We start from the raw sequence: 17,460 nt of genomic DNA on the forward strand, positions 1-17,460 counted from the left end.
CATTCTTTGGGAACTAAACATCTAAACATTTCAAGTCTTCTGAAACTAGTACATGGATGAGTAATACATGTGAAAATACGTTTGTACATTTAGTCACATCAATTTTTCTCATGAAACGGACTGACGAGCTATTGCTTTTCGGTCTTTAAGTGTGTGACAGACATAGACAGACATCTGCCTGAGATGATGTTCACTTCTGTACTCATGGGATACTATAATTATAGCAGTCACATTTTTTGAGGCATTCATGTATGTTGATTGCATTAGTTAATAAGAAATAGTTAAATTAAGCTAAAGCTTGTAACATTGGCCCTCACTGTTAATCATAAAACTCTGTTACCGAGAAATCGTCAGCCTTTACTTTTTGATGTAATTGTTATTTTCACTTAAAAGCCAACTAAATAAATTGGAATATGAAAGACGTTAGTTATTGCTAGATATTTTCGAGCCGTAAATATATCATTGAATTTTTAATTTATCAGCAGAAGTCTACCGGATTGGAGTAGGTTTTGGATGAACTTCAGCACAACTCTACTCCTAGGGCATGACTTAAGTTTTTAATCAGAGCAATAAGTTTGTTTATCATTAGCTACCGAGTCTTCAGCCGTCAAAATGATTCAGGTTTTATGATTTTCACTTGATAGGAATATTTCAAAATGATATTCTTGAAATTGAAAGCTGAAAATGGCTTAATTTCTCTAATTATTTCTTATATGTGTACAAAGAAATGCATGAGAAGATTGACTTTCCTTTAAATTTACACTTAGCAAATGGTGTACCATTAAAAACTAGAGTGAGAGTGGTAAGCCAGAGCGTGATGGATATCTTCAGGCAACTGAAATCTAATTCTAATCATCAGATTATTGACTCTCAGTAGTGCCGCAAAGAAAGTAGAAATTTTGGAAATAAAAGTTTGGCGGACCAAATCGTTCGCCGGTATTAATGTGAATACCCTATCACTTAAAACCCAAGAATTATCCCGTTTTAAAGTTCTCTTAGAACACATAATTTATATTAGAGTAGTGATTTCATGTCCGAATGCATTTCACGTTATCTCAGGGAAGTTAAGCGTGCCATGCTCACAGAAATCGGTTAAACGCGGCTTATTCATTCCATTTCATGCACAGAAAAGTTAAAAAATTCCTCGCAATAGTTTCACCGCTAAAAGTTGATGTAAACTTGACGTATGTTAGTATCAGAAAAAGTCTCTTGGCACAGGGTCTAAGAACTACAAGTTCTCAATGGAGCCACTTTAGATACAAAATCTAAAGTGGCTCCATTAAGAACTTGGATGTAATTAATTATATTGCATATAAATTATTTGATATAAATATATTATGCGTAAAATACTCTTTTTAAGCACTATACATGTATCTCTAGATGAAATAATGTAAATATTCTGGAGGAAAATTAGTGAATTTTAAAAATCTTTCTTTCGTTTGGAAATCAATTCGATTTTATTATTACAGAAGGGTATATATGCTAAAAGTATAGATGTCGAGCATACCGTACGTGTTTCCGTGTATTTAAACCCCTTTAAGCTGCTTTCGGGTTTCTTCCGGCCAATCGGCGTCTACCGGTTGACGGCTGCGCAGTCGGCGCTTCGCGCCAAAGGGCTCGGGCGAGAGTCCGGGGAACAAAAGAAGCCCTACTGCCGCAGTTCACCAATCCGCTCTTCCACCCTTCACCCGAGTTTCTTGTCGAAATATGGCCATTAAAAGGCTTCGATGAATACACGTCTATCGTCACCCTCCGCAAGGAATCATCAGATCCTGATTTGCCAGGACTTGCGATATCTAAGCGGAGTATTTCGTCATTGTAGAACTATATCAATCTTCCTCCATTATTCTGATCTCCTTATATATATATATATATATATATATATATATATATATATATATATATATATATATGTATGTATACACACACACACACACACACACACACACATATATATATATATATATATACACACCCAACCCAGATACATACACACACACGTGTATGTGAAAATAAAAAATAATAGTGATTTATTTTGTACCATATGTTGCAAATATCTCGTCTAATATCGAAGGACCAAACCAACGTAAAGACATCTCCAAAAGTTATTGGTTTATGTGTCGTTACTTTAATAATTTTTTATTGAAATTATGGCATCATCCAACGTTTAACTTTGTGATATCTGAGACTAAACTTGAAAAGAATTTGTACTCAACTAATCATGGAAAAGAATGGTGGAAACTCAAAATAAGCAATCATTATCAATATAATAAACAAACAAAGCTATATTTTTCATTATTTGCGGATAAAATCAAAGGGTTTTTGGAAGGAACCAATTTACTGCTAATTAAATGGATATATAGATAAATATATATTGAGGTATTTATTTGGGCGAAATTGAGACCCAATGGTCCCTTCCTCCATTTAACCCATAAATGGACAAATTAGCCGTCAGAGTAACTAGGAATAAATTGGTATCTATTTAATTTTCATGCATAATTTCTGTAAAATGATCAACTTTAAATAATAAATGATTGATCGCTGCACGATTTTTTAGCATTATTAGCATATTCCAACCAAACCACTAAAGCAAATAATTGATTTTGAATCATCTTTTTTTCTTCATTGGAGACGTCATTATGCACCAAACATTTAGTGCCTATCTGTGTTTTAACTTTTTCATAATAATCATAATGATATTCATTTCTTTTGTCTAAGAACAGCAGTGCTTGTGTATTAGAACTCTGGTTGCAAATTCTGAAATCAATGGGAAATAAGAAGAAGATAATTAAAAATAACGAGACGGTGTTTGAGAGAATAGCTGTGCCAGATAGCGTGGGAACAAATGGATCTCATGCTACAGAATAGAGTGGTAACCCATTGAATTCTGTATCAATCATAGAGTCATACCCTATCAATCACATCCTATTACCTCAGTGCCATTTTGATCATAAATTAAAGGTAGTCATGTTTTTATCTTTCAGAATTAATTTGTGACAATCCGTTTTTGGACTGATAAATCGCTGGCTTAGAGCAATGGCTGAGATAAAATAGTGGGTGAAAGTATAAAGGTCGTTAACATGAAGATAAAGTTTTTCTAGCTGACTCTTACAAGAGTAATCATGGAAATTTTCTACTGACAAAGCTTGTGAATAAGGTGAATTTTCGGTCAGGATTATGGTTTTGGTTATGCTTTTAATTTCGGTTGACGTGCTTTCTACAAAATCGCAGGCACAGGAAGTTACGGGGTGAAAATTGCTGACAAATACCGTATTTTCCTAACATATATTTTTGTTGCAAATAAACTGGGAATACAATAGCGAATGATTATAACATTTGACGAATACTTAAAACATATTCTACGAATCCGTCTACTAGTAATGAGAGGTAGCAAATAGAAACTCTAGGTGATAAATTTTGATAATTCTATAAAATAGGAGAATCCCATTACTTCAGTTGTCTAATACAATTGTTCATCCGAATTCTACTTTTTCCTGGGCAACTATACAATAAATTTCAAAGACGTTTTTTTCATGCCGATATCATGTATAAGTTGAATTACGGATTAGCAATTCGGAAATTTCACGTAATAATAATTTGAAACCTTCAGTAATCCTGAAAAACAAAGGTTGATAAGAACAATTATCTTAAACCACAGATGATGCATGGTGCTCACTATTCTCAAGTATCGCATGTCACTCCAACTATAAATGTCATTACATCGGGACTATTTAAACACGTTCATTATATTGTTATAATTTTGATTATGAATTTTAATAAACGATCTAGTCCTAAAGTGTGGGAAAATACGCACGAAGTTCAGCCAAATCTATTTACAAGCGATAGTGAATTTATGTGGGACCATATTCCTAAACCTTTTGTTGATTAGATAAAAGTGATCAATTGTATGACAGATTTCGTAAATGGATAATTATTTAATATGGGCGCATTATAATAATAAGGAAGGCATTCTTAGATAGTAAAAAAATACTAAAACGTCTGGTTGAACTAATATTAGTATCTTTTTATTTCCTTCCTGTTTTAATGGTAATGTAAAATATCTTTAGAGTTAGATCCAGGTGAATTTATTTAGTAAGGCTTTAAGCACAACGATTATGATTACCACACTATAGTTCCAAGTGGGGTACTAGGTTATTTTCATTGCTTTTCTTGTTTTAGCTGCATTATAAAGTTTAATACATTAACTTGGTAATTAATTTTTCTACTATTTTTTCGCTACGCCTGAATGTAACAGCATATTATTTTGCATAAATGAGCAACTTTTAAGACATCTGTATGATGTTAATTTTTTCAGCCTTTAATTGTTTCCAATCCTTCACATATTTTCTGGTATCTCTTAAAATAGCATACTCTACTGGGGTTCATGAATATTATCACTAATTAAATAACATATTGTTGATTTTTGAGAATATATTTAGATGCTTGTATTCTTTTCCTAATTTTTCCAGAATTTATATACTCTTAATGGATATATTTAGTTCATGCACCTTTGGGTAAATAGTCGCAATAGCTTTCAAAGGTTTCACCCGAAATAGTTTTATTGAACAATAATAGCAGCATTTTCACTTTTGATGTAAGAACTGGTTAGTGCATGCTTGCGATTGCCTTGAACCAAAATAAAAGACCCTTTGCTCAATTGCTTCGGGTGTTGTTTGACGGCGCCGACACATTTACATGCAGCTGTCTCGTCAACGCCTGGCATCACCTGCTAAATGGAGGTCCAAATGGCGTCCAATGACTATCGTAGAAAACTTAAAGAGGTCTCTTCCTAAAATTTTTGGTGTTCCTTGAAATTAATTCGAAAAATAGAAAATTTTTAGAATAAGGAAAATGTTACTTCGTGTTGGGCGAACACGAAGGAGATTTCCATCAATTTGGACGCATTGAAAGTAAAACATATTTCTTAAATGGACGTTGCTGTTTTTATTAGGGTAGGTTCATTACGCATTTATGGTATTTTTCATCTATCTCATATCTTATTTAAGTATGCTGAAACAGGAAGCACATTGTATGCATAAGCGCACGCAGAGTAGAAAAAATTCCGCCCGGCAGTGAGAAAACGGAGGGAAATAACTTTGCTCTCTAGAAAGGTAAAATTTCTAGTATTTACCTCTTCTAATCGTAATTTGTACTGGTAATCTTTCATGTAATGAGTGCGTTTCACTTGCATAACATAATAATGTGGACTAGATCACATTGAAGCAAATAGATAATCACAAACGGGTGACGTGAGCACATGCCAAATTCAATACTTATTCGGCATTGGGAGGCGATGGTAGATTGCATATCAAACGTCTGTCTATCCTTCATAAATTTAAGAAGGATCAAAGCTTCTGAGTCGGATCTCAAGTTAAGGAATGGAATCTTATCCCCCGGAATCATAAATAAAAGAAGCGCTGTTGCCCAAATGCTTGTTGAATCCTCAATCAGTAGGCCAGATAGTTCGGTCGGAGTCGAAGGGAGGGTAAAAATAACGACGGCTGCAAGATTTGACTGAAGTTTGTCTATGGCCTGTGTTTTGGAGTGCGGGACGCCGTTGAATATTAAAGCGGAAACAGTCGGCGCGTTCCCGCTCGATCGCGCCATCACTACACCCCTTGCAATACGTCTTGAATCGGGTTATTTGAATAAAGGAGGGGACGTTCAGTGAAAGTAGATCCCCCGGTTAACCCGTGGCTGGTGAAGTAGGGTCGCGGAAAGCTCAAACATTTCTTCCCCAGGAAATTGTTTGTCTACATCGATTCCTCCACCTACTAAGGCATTTGCTATCAAGTTAAAAGAGGCTGAAGTGACTCGGCAAAAATATTAACCTCTTGTTTTATTCATTTCCAATAGATTCGGACTCCTTATAGTTCATGTTTTGTATTTTAAAGGCCAATTTGAGGCTCACATGGAAATTTTCGCCGTTCTGTTTCGTGATTAGCCTCTGATTCCAACAAATTTGCCTTCCTATTGTGTCCTTGTTTAGCAATAGAAGTTGTGTTAACAGGCAATCATCATTATCATATTTATCAATCGTATGGTGCAATCAATCTCCTTTGATTGAGAAGTTAAATATTTAAAAAATATTTGCCAGAATATACAATACAGCGGTAGTTTCAGAGTTATCCAGGTATTATACACATATTTAATAATTGGCATTGACTAAACACATTGTAATTTAAGTAGTCGCTCTATTATGAACCAAATGGAAATCTTTGAGACTATTTGAGAACCATATAGTATATTAAAAGACGCTATGGTATACTGAAGCATGCAACAAAGCCTTTAAATGTTCAGATTTCGAGGATTTCTATTCCTACACAAGCGCATATCATTTTATGGTGCATTAATTGCCGTTTTACGTAATCTAGCGTTCACAATTCGTGCCAATAGCAATATTAAATAGGCTTTACCTAAAACCAATAATCTGGTTATCTCTGTGGATTTATAATAATAAAATGCATGCAAAGCATTGAAATTATGAAGCATACAACGAAACATGTAAAAACTATTTGTGAGTGCATACGTATTTCAAGGAAAGCCTCATGCATTTGAACCCCTCATAATTTTAATTAATGACTTATTTGAGTTTTTCCCGTTGACATTAACTATTCATCCATACATTAACAACTTCCAAAACTTCAGTGTTTTTAGATTTACGTCATAAGTTTGTATCCCCTGGAGATAATTGCGTATTAGTAGATATTTACCCTCATCTAAAACCACGGGAATTCATTGGCGTTGTTTCACTGAATCACAGTTTTTTTTCACCAGCTAGCGGCCAATCATTACGATTCTCCATCATAGCGGATGTACCTACTCTTCTCTAGGATGGCTAAAAAAAATCTCTGGAATAATACGAGTATTGAACGCGAATAACGAATAGGAGGAGGTTACGAGTCCTCTTTACGGTGGACAAAAAACTCATCTCTATTCCAAGGGGTTTCCAACTGATAAAAAAAAGAACGTCGTTGGTCGGATCATGGGGCACTCCACACGCTATTCGTGATTGTGCGTGTATTTGTGCATGTGTGTACGTATTCATTTATCGGCATGACGAGTTGCCCTTTCGGGCCGCTGCTGCCACCTATACGCCGCCAAGCGTAGCGGCTTGTTTTGTCGACGGCCGCCGATGGCGGGAAGCGCTCGGATCGACCGAGGGAGACTTTTTGTTGGGTGGGAGCCGAGAGGGTTCATCCCGGAGAGGCAACTCGATGACAACTGCTCCGCTCGCTGGCCTGCTGTGTGTGCGCTCTCAGGCGCGAGGAAGGACCCTCTCTCTCTCTCCAAAAAACCTTCCCCCTCACACCATTCCCTGTCCTCCCGCCCCTCCTTCCCAACCCGCTCTCATTGACACGCAGCCTCGAATCCATTAATTTTCCGATACTACGGCGCCCCCAGAAAAGCGAGGAGTTTGCATTAGCATATTGGGAGAGTTCGAATAACAACAGTCGGGGGCGATCACTGATTTCTATGTCGCTCCAAGTGCGAAAAATACTCATCAAATCTTCATAAAATATATTTTGTGCGCGGTAAGAGAAAGAGTAATGTGGTCCCAGGACACGAGATTCAAAAACCGTTCGCGAAGTTGATTGGATTCTATAAACATTAATAATGGTCAGAATGGAATTCCGAGTATTTTTTTCCTCTCTTATATCCGAGCGTCTCCATTTGTAATTCGAGTAATTTGACAGATATTTGTTTCATAATGCTTCTCAAGTATTCTGGTAGTTGCATGAAAAGGATAATTACTTTTGGGAAAGAAACTGTTAACCGAGATCGTAGTCCTTTTCTCCTCGCGAAGGAAATTTTGTTTATGGATCAATTTTATGCCAATGGTGCTTATTGCAATATTGCAACTTTATCCATGAGAGTATCTCGATATGACAGAGAATTTCCCGACATTTCTCTGATTCTGATATACTCTCAAGTTGACATGAGGCACGATTAGTACATTCTTCAGTAAAAATTATGAGTTTAAAATCAGTGCAAATTGTATCAAAAAACTGTGCGTGAACTGAAATAACGACAAAGAAGAGGATTTAGAAAGAGGAACTAAGTGAAAAAAGTAATAACTGACAGCGAATGTTTTTACATATAATTGCCCTAAGTATGAGATTTTTGCTAGTTTAGCTTCAATTTTCAGCTTAAATCTTAGTTTTGATGCCCATTTCACATCTGAAAATAGCTACATTCTCTCCCTTTGCGCGTTATTCCGGGTCGTCTTTTTCTTTACACCCGATATTTTGTAAAGAAAAGGTACTTCGACCAATTTGAATGTCCTATATGAAAGCTTACCTGAAACACTCTTTCCGTTTTCCCAATCAGGGCTACAGTAAAGGCAAATGATACATTTTTGCACATAGCTAAGAAGCTCAAATTCTCTATATCCGTGCCCCTGGCTGAAAATTATTTATTTTTTTCCTATATTTCGGTGTTAAATTGAATCATCGATGTTTTCTACGGTAATTAGGTTCTTGACTCAACCATGGGTTCAATTAATGTATGGGAAAATATTAAACGGGTGGTACGGCTGAACATATTATAATCCGAGCAAGACGGGTTGCGTATGCCCAAGGAAGCATGTATCTTTGCAATATAAACGGCCGTTGGCTCTAGAATGCTGCTGATTTTTTTTTCACCGAATCATTTTATATCGCACAGTTTTTTGCATGATTTTACGCACCTTCCTGCAAAAATGAATTGGAAGACCGCATGATAAATTGTATATGATACTTAGTTAATTGGGTCGTGCATCTACAACGGGAATGTGGCGGGGAATGGTAGGGTACCAGCTAAGCATGCACAACTATCCACATCTACAAAATTCCCCGCAACTCACCACAAGAGCATAAGTCGATGGGACGTTAAGACACCACCCGTATCACAGAATGCAACCACATACAAAACAAACGGGAGCGTGCCAATTCACACCCACGCAGACGAATATATTCATGCAAAACCTATTTTAACTTTCGCACATTCAAAAGCATATGTTAATATTAGGTGTCGCGGTAGTCCAGGGGGTAGAGCGTTGGACTACTGACCGGAGGGTCCCGGGTTCGATTCCCGGGCAAGGCACTCTGGGCACCTGCAGCTCCACCCAAGCTATGTGATTTTTCGGGTACCAGATCTTCCTGGGAAACCATAACCGGCACAGGGGAAGGAACTGGCCCCCCTACCCTGATGTGTGAATTTCACACGCTGTCGGGCTTGGTACTGGGTGAACTCTACCATCACCTACCAAACCCACATTCGGGTTGATTACTATGATTATGGTTTTTTTGCTAATATTCTAAGTATTAGTACGAAAGATGAAGTATGAACTATGTTATGAGTTAATACATACTTTTAAATGTATACTAGGTCATATACAAAAATTCACAAATACACAAAAGCATATCTACAGGTATATACTTACATCATGCAATAATTCAGTAAGTCATTTAATGTGTGTCTTTGATTGAGTGTATTCGGTTGCTTGGGTTTAATTTCACTAAGATTGCGTATCGTGCGAGGGAAGACGTAATATTTCATCCATCGGTGACGGTGTCTTTCTCTCTTTTTTTATGTCGTCGGTCGAATCTACCAATAGAATTTGGCCGAATAATAATTCCGTCAGTGTCGATAGAAAAATTATGTGTCCGGTACATTTCTAAGAGTCTTGTCTTGCTTGCTCTTTTTGTGAATCGAAAAACTTCCAATCTCATTCCTTCAACATACCCGTCACGCTTTACCATCTTCCCGTAGAAGTTAAAAAAAAACGTAACGGATTTTCCCTGAGCCTTTTCCAATTCCTTAATTAATGTTTTCTCTCCAGAATACCAAATACCAATACTCGTACTTGTCAACATGCAGACAAAAACTACCTCTAATAGGTATAAAACACTTATTGTGATGATCACGATGGCATTTACACGAACTAATTAGAGACATATTCCGTTTGAAAGTATGAAATATGTTATCATCAAGTTTGATATGAATTGTAGTAATAATTGAATATCAAAGAGATTGAAGGGCTTCAATATTCATTGTATGATATTTCTCTGTCGAATAATTGAATTTTTGGTCTCATTCGTGGCATCATCACCTGATTCTTCAACACCCAATTGATGTTGAAGGGAATATCGACACGACGAGTGTGTCAAGTTGCCACGTGGAGGAATGTTGCACACATAAGTCAGTCAAATGTATGCACGCTGTACAAAAATAAGTTCACAGGGTTTCTTTCTTCGACCCGTTTCAAATTCACTTATGTGCGTTGGTTGACGTCGGTGTACGAAAACTTCCAATCCATCCGTTCTCACTAACCGGAATCAACCATCCGACTAATACCTTTCCACCCCTAGGCCTACATCTCGTACATTCTCGGCGAAGGCCTACATCTCGTTATGCATTTAGAACGTGAGTCACGTTACAAGACCTACGCGGGAGCCACAGTCACGGGCGAGGGAGTATGCATGGCTTCGTCGCCAGCCGCCGCCTCCCACCTAGGTTCTCAAAGTACCGAATCAAACTAATCGGCTTTCTTACGCGGCAACCGGGGATGAGTGGTGGGGAATTTTTCATTGGATGAGACGGGTGGGTGAGTGAGCAAGGGAGAGGAGGGTAGAGGGAAGAAGAAGCCAGGTGAGTACGTATGCAGTCCAGGGCAGTCACCGGGGCGCTCGTTTGACTGTGCGGGTGGGAAGCCCAAGAGGGAAAAGGGGGTGGCTCTAGCAGTACGTGGGGGAAGGGGTAGGGAGATTGGGGATTCAGAAGTGGAAAGAATAGAATCGTATTTCAGGTGACGTTTGCCGCCTGAGGATAGGAAGAAAAGTTGACTACACAATACCAGAAAATAATTTTTGTTATTCATCGTTAACGATTTGAGCCTTATTACAGATACAATAGGTTGTGAATAATGAGTAAATACTTTATCAGTGGACAGTGACAGTCGTTCTTGTGATATTACCCCGTAGAGCGTCTGATTCCTGACGATGTATGTGTTGTGTGGTGACTTCGTAGATATGATACCCGTCGCGATATACAGTGTTTTGTAGAGCTAAATAAAGGTGGTCAATCAAAGGCATTTTATGCAGATGAATTTAATTTGATCTCCACAAAATTAACTCGGGAAAAATAGCTTTGAGTCCATTTCAAATAAATGATGTTTACTCTTAAAACTGTAGTATTTGTTTTAGGGGAGGCGACCGACAGCTGCGGTCATTTTCACCATTAGGGATGGATAGGAAAGGATGAAGGGTGGAGAGAAACCCGGCATCGGCATTAGCCTACTCGTTACGAAAGGCGCCAAGGGGTCCGCAGCTTAACGTCCCATCCGACGGACAGCGTACTCACTCCAAAGGCAAAGCGCCCTCCACAAAGCACCTCAAGTAGGGATCGGGATACTACTGAAAAATATTTGCTGTCTTCCGGGATCTTAAAACCGTTCCCCAATATTTAAAGAACGGAAAAAGCTGATTCAACTTTTGTCTGTAAATGTTATCGTGACTATAAATATGAATTGTTATGACAGAATGTTTATTAATAATTACAATAATATCAAAAGAATAAGTCCTCTGAATCCGCATAATAATCGCATGCATTTTATCTTAGAACAGTTTTTTTCTAAAGGTGACAATTGCATTGATTATTTGTATTTTTACTTTCCCTGGCATATGAAAATTTGGTCTTGAATGGTAGAATATGAAACCAAATGACGTATCCTGTTCTGAATGGTAGAATATGAAACCAAATGACGTATCCTGTTCTGAATGGTAGAACATGAAACCAAACGACGTATGCTCCAAGTAGTGATGTCAACCTCAAAACCTTTATAGCAGCTACAGGGTTCGTCCGGAAAATAAGTGTACTGAGCTCAGGAAAAAAAAATTATTACACTTTTACATATCTTAAGCTAATATTCCTCAAAATAGGACCCTTGTGAGTCGATACACTTGTTCCAGCGGCGTTCCCATTCCTGGAACGCTCCCGCGAAGGCATCATCGGGAACCTCTCGAAGACACGTCGTCACGGCCTCTTTGACGGCGTCCAAAGTCCCGTATTGCGTTCCTTTCAAACTCCTCTTTATCTTCGGGAACAGAAAGAAGTCCGGTGGTGCCAAGTCCGGGCTGTAGGGTGGGTGCGGCAGCGTTGCCACGCCGTGCTTGGCCAAGAAGTCCGACACGACAAGCGCGGTGTGAGACGGCGCATTGTCGTGATGCAGCCGCCAGATGTTTTTGATCGCTGGCCGGACGCGGGCGACTCGTTTTCGAAGATTACACTGCTCTGCTATCATCCGAACACTAAGACGACGATCAGAGTTCAGTACATCGCGAACTTTTCGCACATTTTCGTCGGTGAGTGTCGTTGATGGGCGTCCAGGCCGTGGTTCGTCGTCGACCTCTTCTCTGCCCTCCACGAACATCTTGTGCCACGGAAAGATCATGTTTCTGGACATGGTAAGCCTGGTTAATCATACCGACAGTTTCGGTAGACGATTTCCCAAGCTTTACCGCAAATTTGATGGAATAACGCTGCTCCAAAAACTTCGGCATCGCGTTCCGTGACGTGGGTCGAGCGTGGAGGTTCGCGTTAACAGAGCTCCTCACTACAGCACAGCTCAGAGCCGACTGCCTTTTTCAGCGTCGCTTGCCAACATACCCCCCTCCAATCGCAGCCCGTCGGAGCGGTGCTGGGCGCGCCTGGAGCGGCGGGAAAAAATCAGTACACTTATTTTCCGGACGAACCCTGTATAATGGGGATATAGAAGAGGTTCACTATCCAAGAAATGAAATTAACTATCTGCCTATCGAAATGTTTGATAAAATCTTTAATGGTGGATGAATGTAACATAATTTTAGATAGATGATCATCAAATATCTCAGTTGTATCCATAAACTTCTAAACCTATTATTTTATAGTTCAATGCTGGGTTGCATAGTAGGTGGTAGATTTTAACTGGCACATTTTTCTTGCTCGCATATTATATTCCAAGACACACATTTAGGAATATGAATTTCATATTTAGGCTAATAGAAATCTGTTTTATGTCTCATCCGAATGTACTATTTACAGGTGTATCCCATTGTTCAAATAAGGCAGTAAAACTTATTTCGCCTAAGAAGATTGTAAAAAATACTATTTGCCTATAAAAATTATAATAATAATAATGAGTTGAGTAATTAGTTGAAACACCTCTCGAGAGTAGTGACAGCTATTTATTCAATAATGAGGAAAAGTAAGTATTACTTCTGTTGAAATGATAGCATTTCAAACAATACCATCGAGCATCAACCCGCCTCCCCTGATTAATGAGACGCTTCGGGCGCAGAATTTTCCAGATTCATGGCGAAAGGGTGTGCGAGTTGAAAGAGAGAAATGAAACCTCCTTCTCGGAGTCATCTGCAATGGAGGGTAGCCTTGAAGTCAATAACAAATCTCTGTCTATACAGGCACACGAGGCACGGAGGAAATAATACTCTTACAACTTGTTTCTTGAACGACTCGAAGTACGTCCGGATATAGGCGAAAGGCGCAGTTGACACCAGTGATTAACACCAGCAAAAATCAATTTTTATGTCTAAATGGATTGTATGTGCAGTTGAAATGACTGTGAACCAAGTTCCTATCTTATACAAGTAATTATGAAGGTGATAATAATAACTAGATTATTTTTTTAATGTTCTATACAGAGTTTAACGTGGGTAAAACAACAGCAAGCATCTCCGTCCGGCATGGCTACAAGGTGCAAATGCATATGCCTACCCGCATCCCTAATGCTAAAGGTGCTGAGCGAGTTAGCGTGACGAGGGCACAGAGCATTGGAAGCAAGAGTGGGGTATTGGGACTCGAAACATGGGGAGGAGTGGAGAAAGGTGGATGGAGTGCGTTATTTGAATTGACATGGGCGGAAGTGTAGTGAAGGGGTGGGGGGTGGGATAGAGAGATAGAATCGGAGGAGCTCAAGTTAAAGAAACGGAATTCCCAAATGCCACCATTTTGACGCGGGAGTGCCAGGGGGCGAGTGGGAATACTATGGGAAGGCGGAGAAGGGTTGCTAACGAAGCGGCGAGGGAGCGCGATGGGGGAGGGTTGGAGGGAGGTTGGGGAGCAAAACCAGGGGTATAAAGAGGGAAGGCTCACTAGGGGAGAGTGAGGAGAATGATGATCGTGAAAGGATGAGGACACGAAAGAAAGTAACGAAAAGAATATTGTTGCGGTGGTAGTGATGATACATACACTCGCACTTAGGAAGTGTTTTGGCTTGGTTACCTCAATCTGGCAAGGTGTCGTAAAATTGTAAAAGAAGTAATCGGGTACTAGTTTTATAAATTTTTAAAGGAGATTTTATGTCGGACAACTTTTTCTTTAAATATACAGTAAATATTTCTGTTGTTGTCTACTTCATGTAAATCTCTTTTCTTTACTTAGACATGATAAGAATTCTTAGCAAATACATTCATCTCTTTTTAAATTTCGCAATGAGTCAGCTGGGAAATAGTATCAAACCTATCACGAACTAGCTCATTTAATTCTGAAAGTAAGACTGCCATTGAGAATGCACGTGGAAAGCAGAAGGCCAGTAGTCCCAATTCTTGGTGTAGTTTACTTTATTGGAGAGGCCATTTTATGGATGACAATAAAGTAATCAAGTTTTTTTTATAATGATTGAGATAACACTTTTATCCTTGTACATTCATATCTAAATCTTCTGTTTAATAGCCCTATTCTTTCGTATAAATATCAAAACAATCTGAATTTTCAATGGTTACCTATGTAGGCACAATGCCTTTTACGCTTTTATTTTATCTTAAAACTATGTCTAGAAAGTCTTGTGTAATCAGTTTCAAAAACTTTTCAATTAAGGTTTTTCCATAAATATGAATATTTGGAAAACATTCCCAGTGTTGAATTTGTATTTGTTGGTAGATCTCAAGGTTTTATTTTTCCCGCAATTCTTCAAATATTAAAGTTTGTGAATTAAAATTATTTAAAAAATCGAAATAAACTGATTCAGCCGTTTAACAGTAGGCTGAATACTATTCCAAATTGGTTTTGGTTTGAATGAGTTTTGTGCGTTACGCAGGCATACCGGTACAAAGGGCAGTATGCTATTGTTGGATGGATGGGTATGGGTATAGAAAACATGGGTTACGGGAAGGGAAAGATATTGCCGTGTAGATAAAATGACCTCTGCATTAAAGTAAACTAGGCCAGGAATTGGGTCACTCGCCTTATGCTTTCCACGTGCATTTTCAATGGCAGTTGTCCTTTCAGAACTAAATGGACTTGTCAATGGTAGATTTAAGATTTTTTCACAGCTAAATCATGGCGAAATTTATGAAAAGATGAAAGTTTTTCTAAGAATTCATATTCGCAAAACAAAATATTAACATAAAATAGACAATGACAGAGAACAGTGACTAACTACAATGGGATAGGGAAGTTCCCAGTTGAATGAAGAGTGCCACTTTCGAAATATCAGGAGTATTTTTATCTACTGTCATTTGACTCTTAGATCGCGCTAATGACGAGTGAGAACTCAAATAGTGTCAGGTGGTAGATTCGTCATTTTGGCCCATGGTTGGCAATCAACTACTTATACTCCCCGAGCTGCTTTCATCCGACTTTGGAAGAGAAAAGCGCACTAGGAAGCTTCATGAATGCGCCACAATCAAGTGTACACCCCCGTTCAATGCCATCTTTTCCCAAGCTTTCGTTTCTTCTCGCCGTCGCTTTCGGTCTCAACGCGGCTTCTCACTCCCAGATGTCAGAGGCAGAGAGCTCTGATTCCCACCGCGGATTTAGATGGAAGGAAGATCAGAGCGGCAGTATCTTCATTGTTTCTGCACAATTTGTGTGTAAACAACGTTTGAAAATTTACAGATTCGTTTCCATTTTGAATAATACTTAGTTACAGCTTTCCTCCAAACCTTCCATCAATATTTGAATAAATATCATTAAAAATATATTTCTTTATTCTGTCGCTGGCTGAAAATTCTTCACAAATTATTTTCAAATCATTTATCTTACTCTACAACGATACAATACCTCGCAAGCAACCGCAAGGGCTTATGGCAGGGGGTGTCAGGACACCACCTGTAAAACAGAATAAAGAAACTTGTCAAACAAAGAAAAGCATGCCCACCCACACAGACGTATATATTCATGAAAAACCCATTGTCACTTAACACACATGCAAGTACGTATACTAGGAACGAACATACACATCCGCATGCACCTACGAATGTACCAGATTTATATTCAGCGTTTTATCTTGTCCCCGCTTATAAATCGAATGCCTTTATAATCTCTATAATGACTTTGATTCTTATTATTATGAATCCTGATAGTCGGAGTCGGACTGCATTTGATCCATCTATTGTCAATTAGGATTTCTATGAAGAATATATCTATTACTGCAGGAAGGGAATATCCCTGTGGTGCAGATGAGGAATTCATCTCTTATAAACGAGAATGAGCTGAATTCTACGTTATGCATACGTATACTAATCACTATGATGGCATCTTCTTTTCTCTGTATTTCACCAATCTCACCGAGGTGTTGGTCAAAGGGTAGCGCAAAAGTATTTATTTTTTTATAATAGTAATTATATTGTTGAAGCTCAGCTTACAAGTTGCAAATCCCAGCAGAGCCAATCTAGCTTCAATGCGTGACCATGAGATGGACTGCGTACCGCCAGCGAAACTTCCTTACACATTTCATTTTATGCTAAAATAATATGCTAAAGCCAACCATCGCGTGTCCACACCATGGATATCTGTGCACTCGCAAAAACAAGCCTATGGAATCCGCCTGTGTGAAAACAGGAGAGAAACTTGAAACGAGACTTTTTGAAATAGCATTTGTCTACAACACGTAAATTTTGAAAGTTATGGTTTCCGTCATTGTCTGTACTTAATTGTTTGCCCAGCTGATTCGATGACGAGTTTTGACCGCTTCGCTCAACTTGCTTAGTTCAAATCCCACCCACCATTAACCGGAACGTTGTTGGCACATGCCTAGTGTCGATTGGAGCATGCATGCAATACTGAAAGTACTCAGTTGCCATTACATATTGACATTCAGTATTATGGTTGCTATCGTTGGTTCTAATAGTACTATCGTTTTAGGGGTATTAGTCTTAAGCTACAATATGGTGTGGAACTTTGACGGAAATCTGCATAAAAATTTCCACTCGTGCACGTATCGTACCGTGGCCACATGGCGTGATTTCATGGAGTCGGTACATCCCCATAGAGATTTTCAGTTCTTTAGCGGAAGCGCCGCCTGGTTAGTTTTTGGCACTCGCGCAACATTGCGGCCTCTCGTTCGTCCCTACTGCTGTTGTCCGGGGCAAAATCCGCCGCCGGCGGTGGCTACGCAAGGGGTTTGAGCGGCTGAGAGTCGGGGCGACGGGGTACGGCGAGTGGCACAGAGCGAACCAGACGGACGCCTGTGGTGACGAATGG

This window comes from Hetaerina americana, unplaced genomic scaffold (assembly GCF_022747635.1).
Source record: "Hetaerina americana unplaced genomic scaffold, ioHetAmer1.1.p SCAF_17, whole genome shotgun sequence".
NCBI lineage: Eukaryota > Metazoa > Arthropoda > Insecta > Odonata > Calopterygidae > Hetaerina > Hetaerina americana.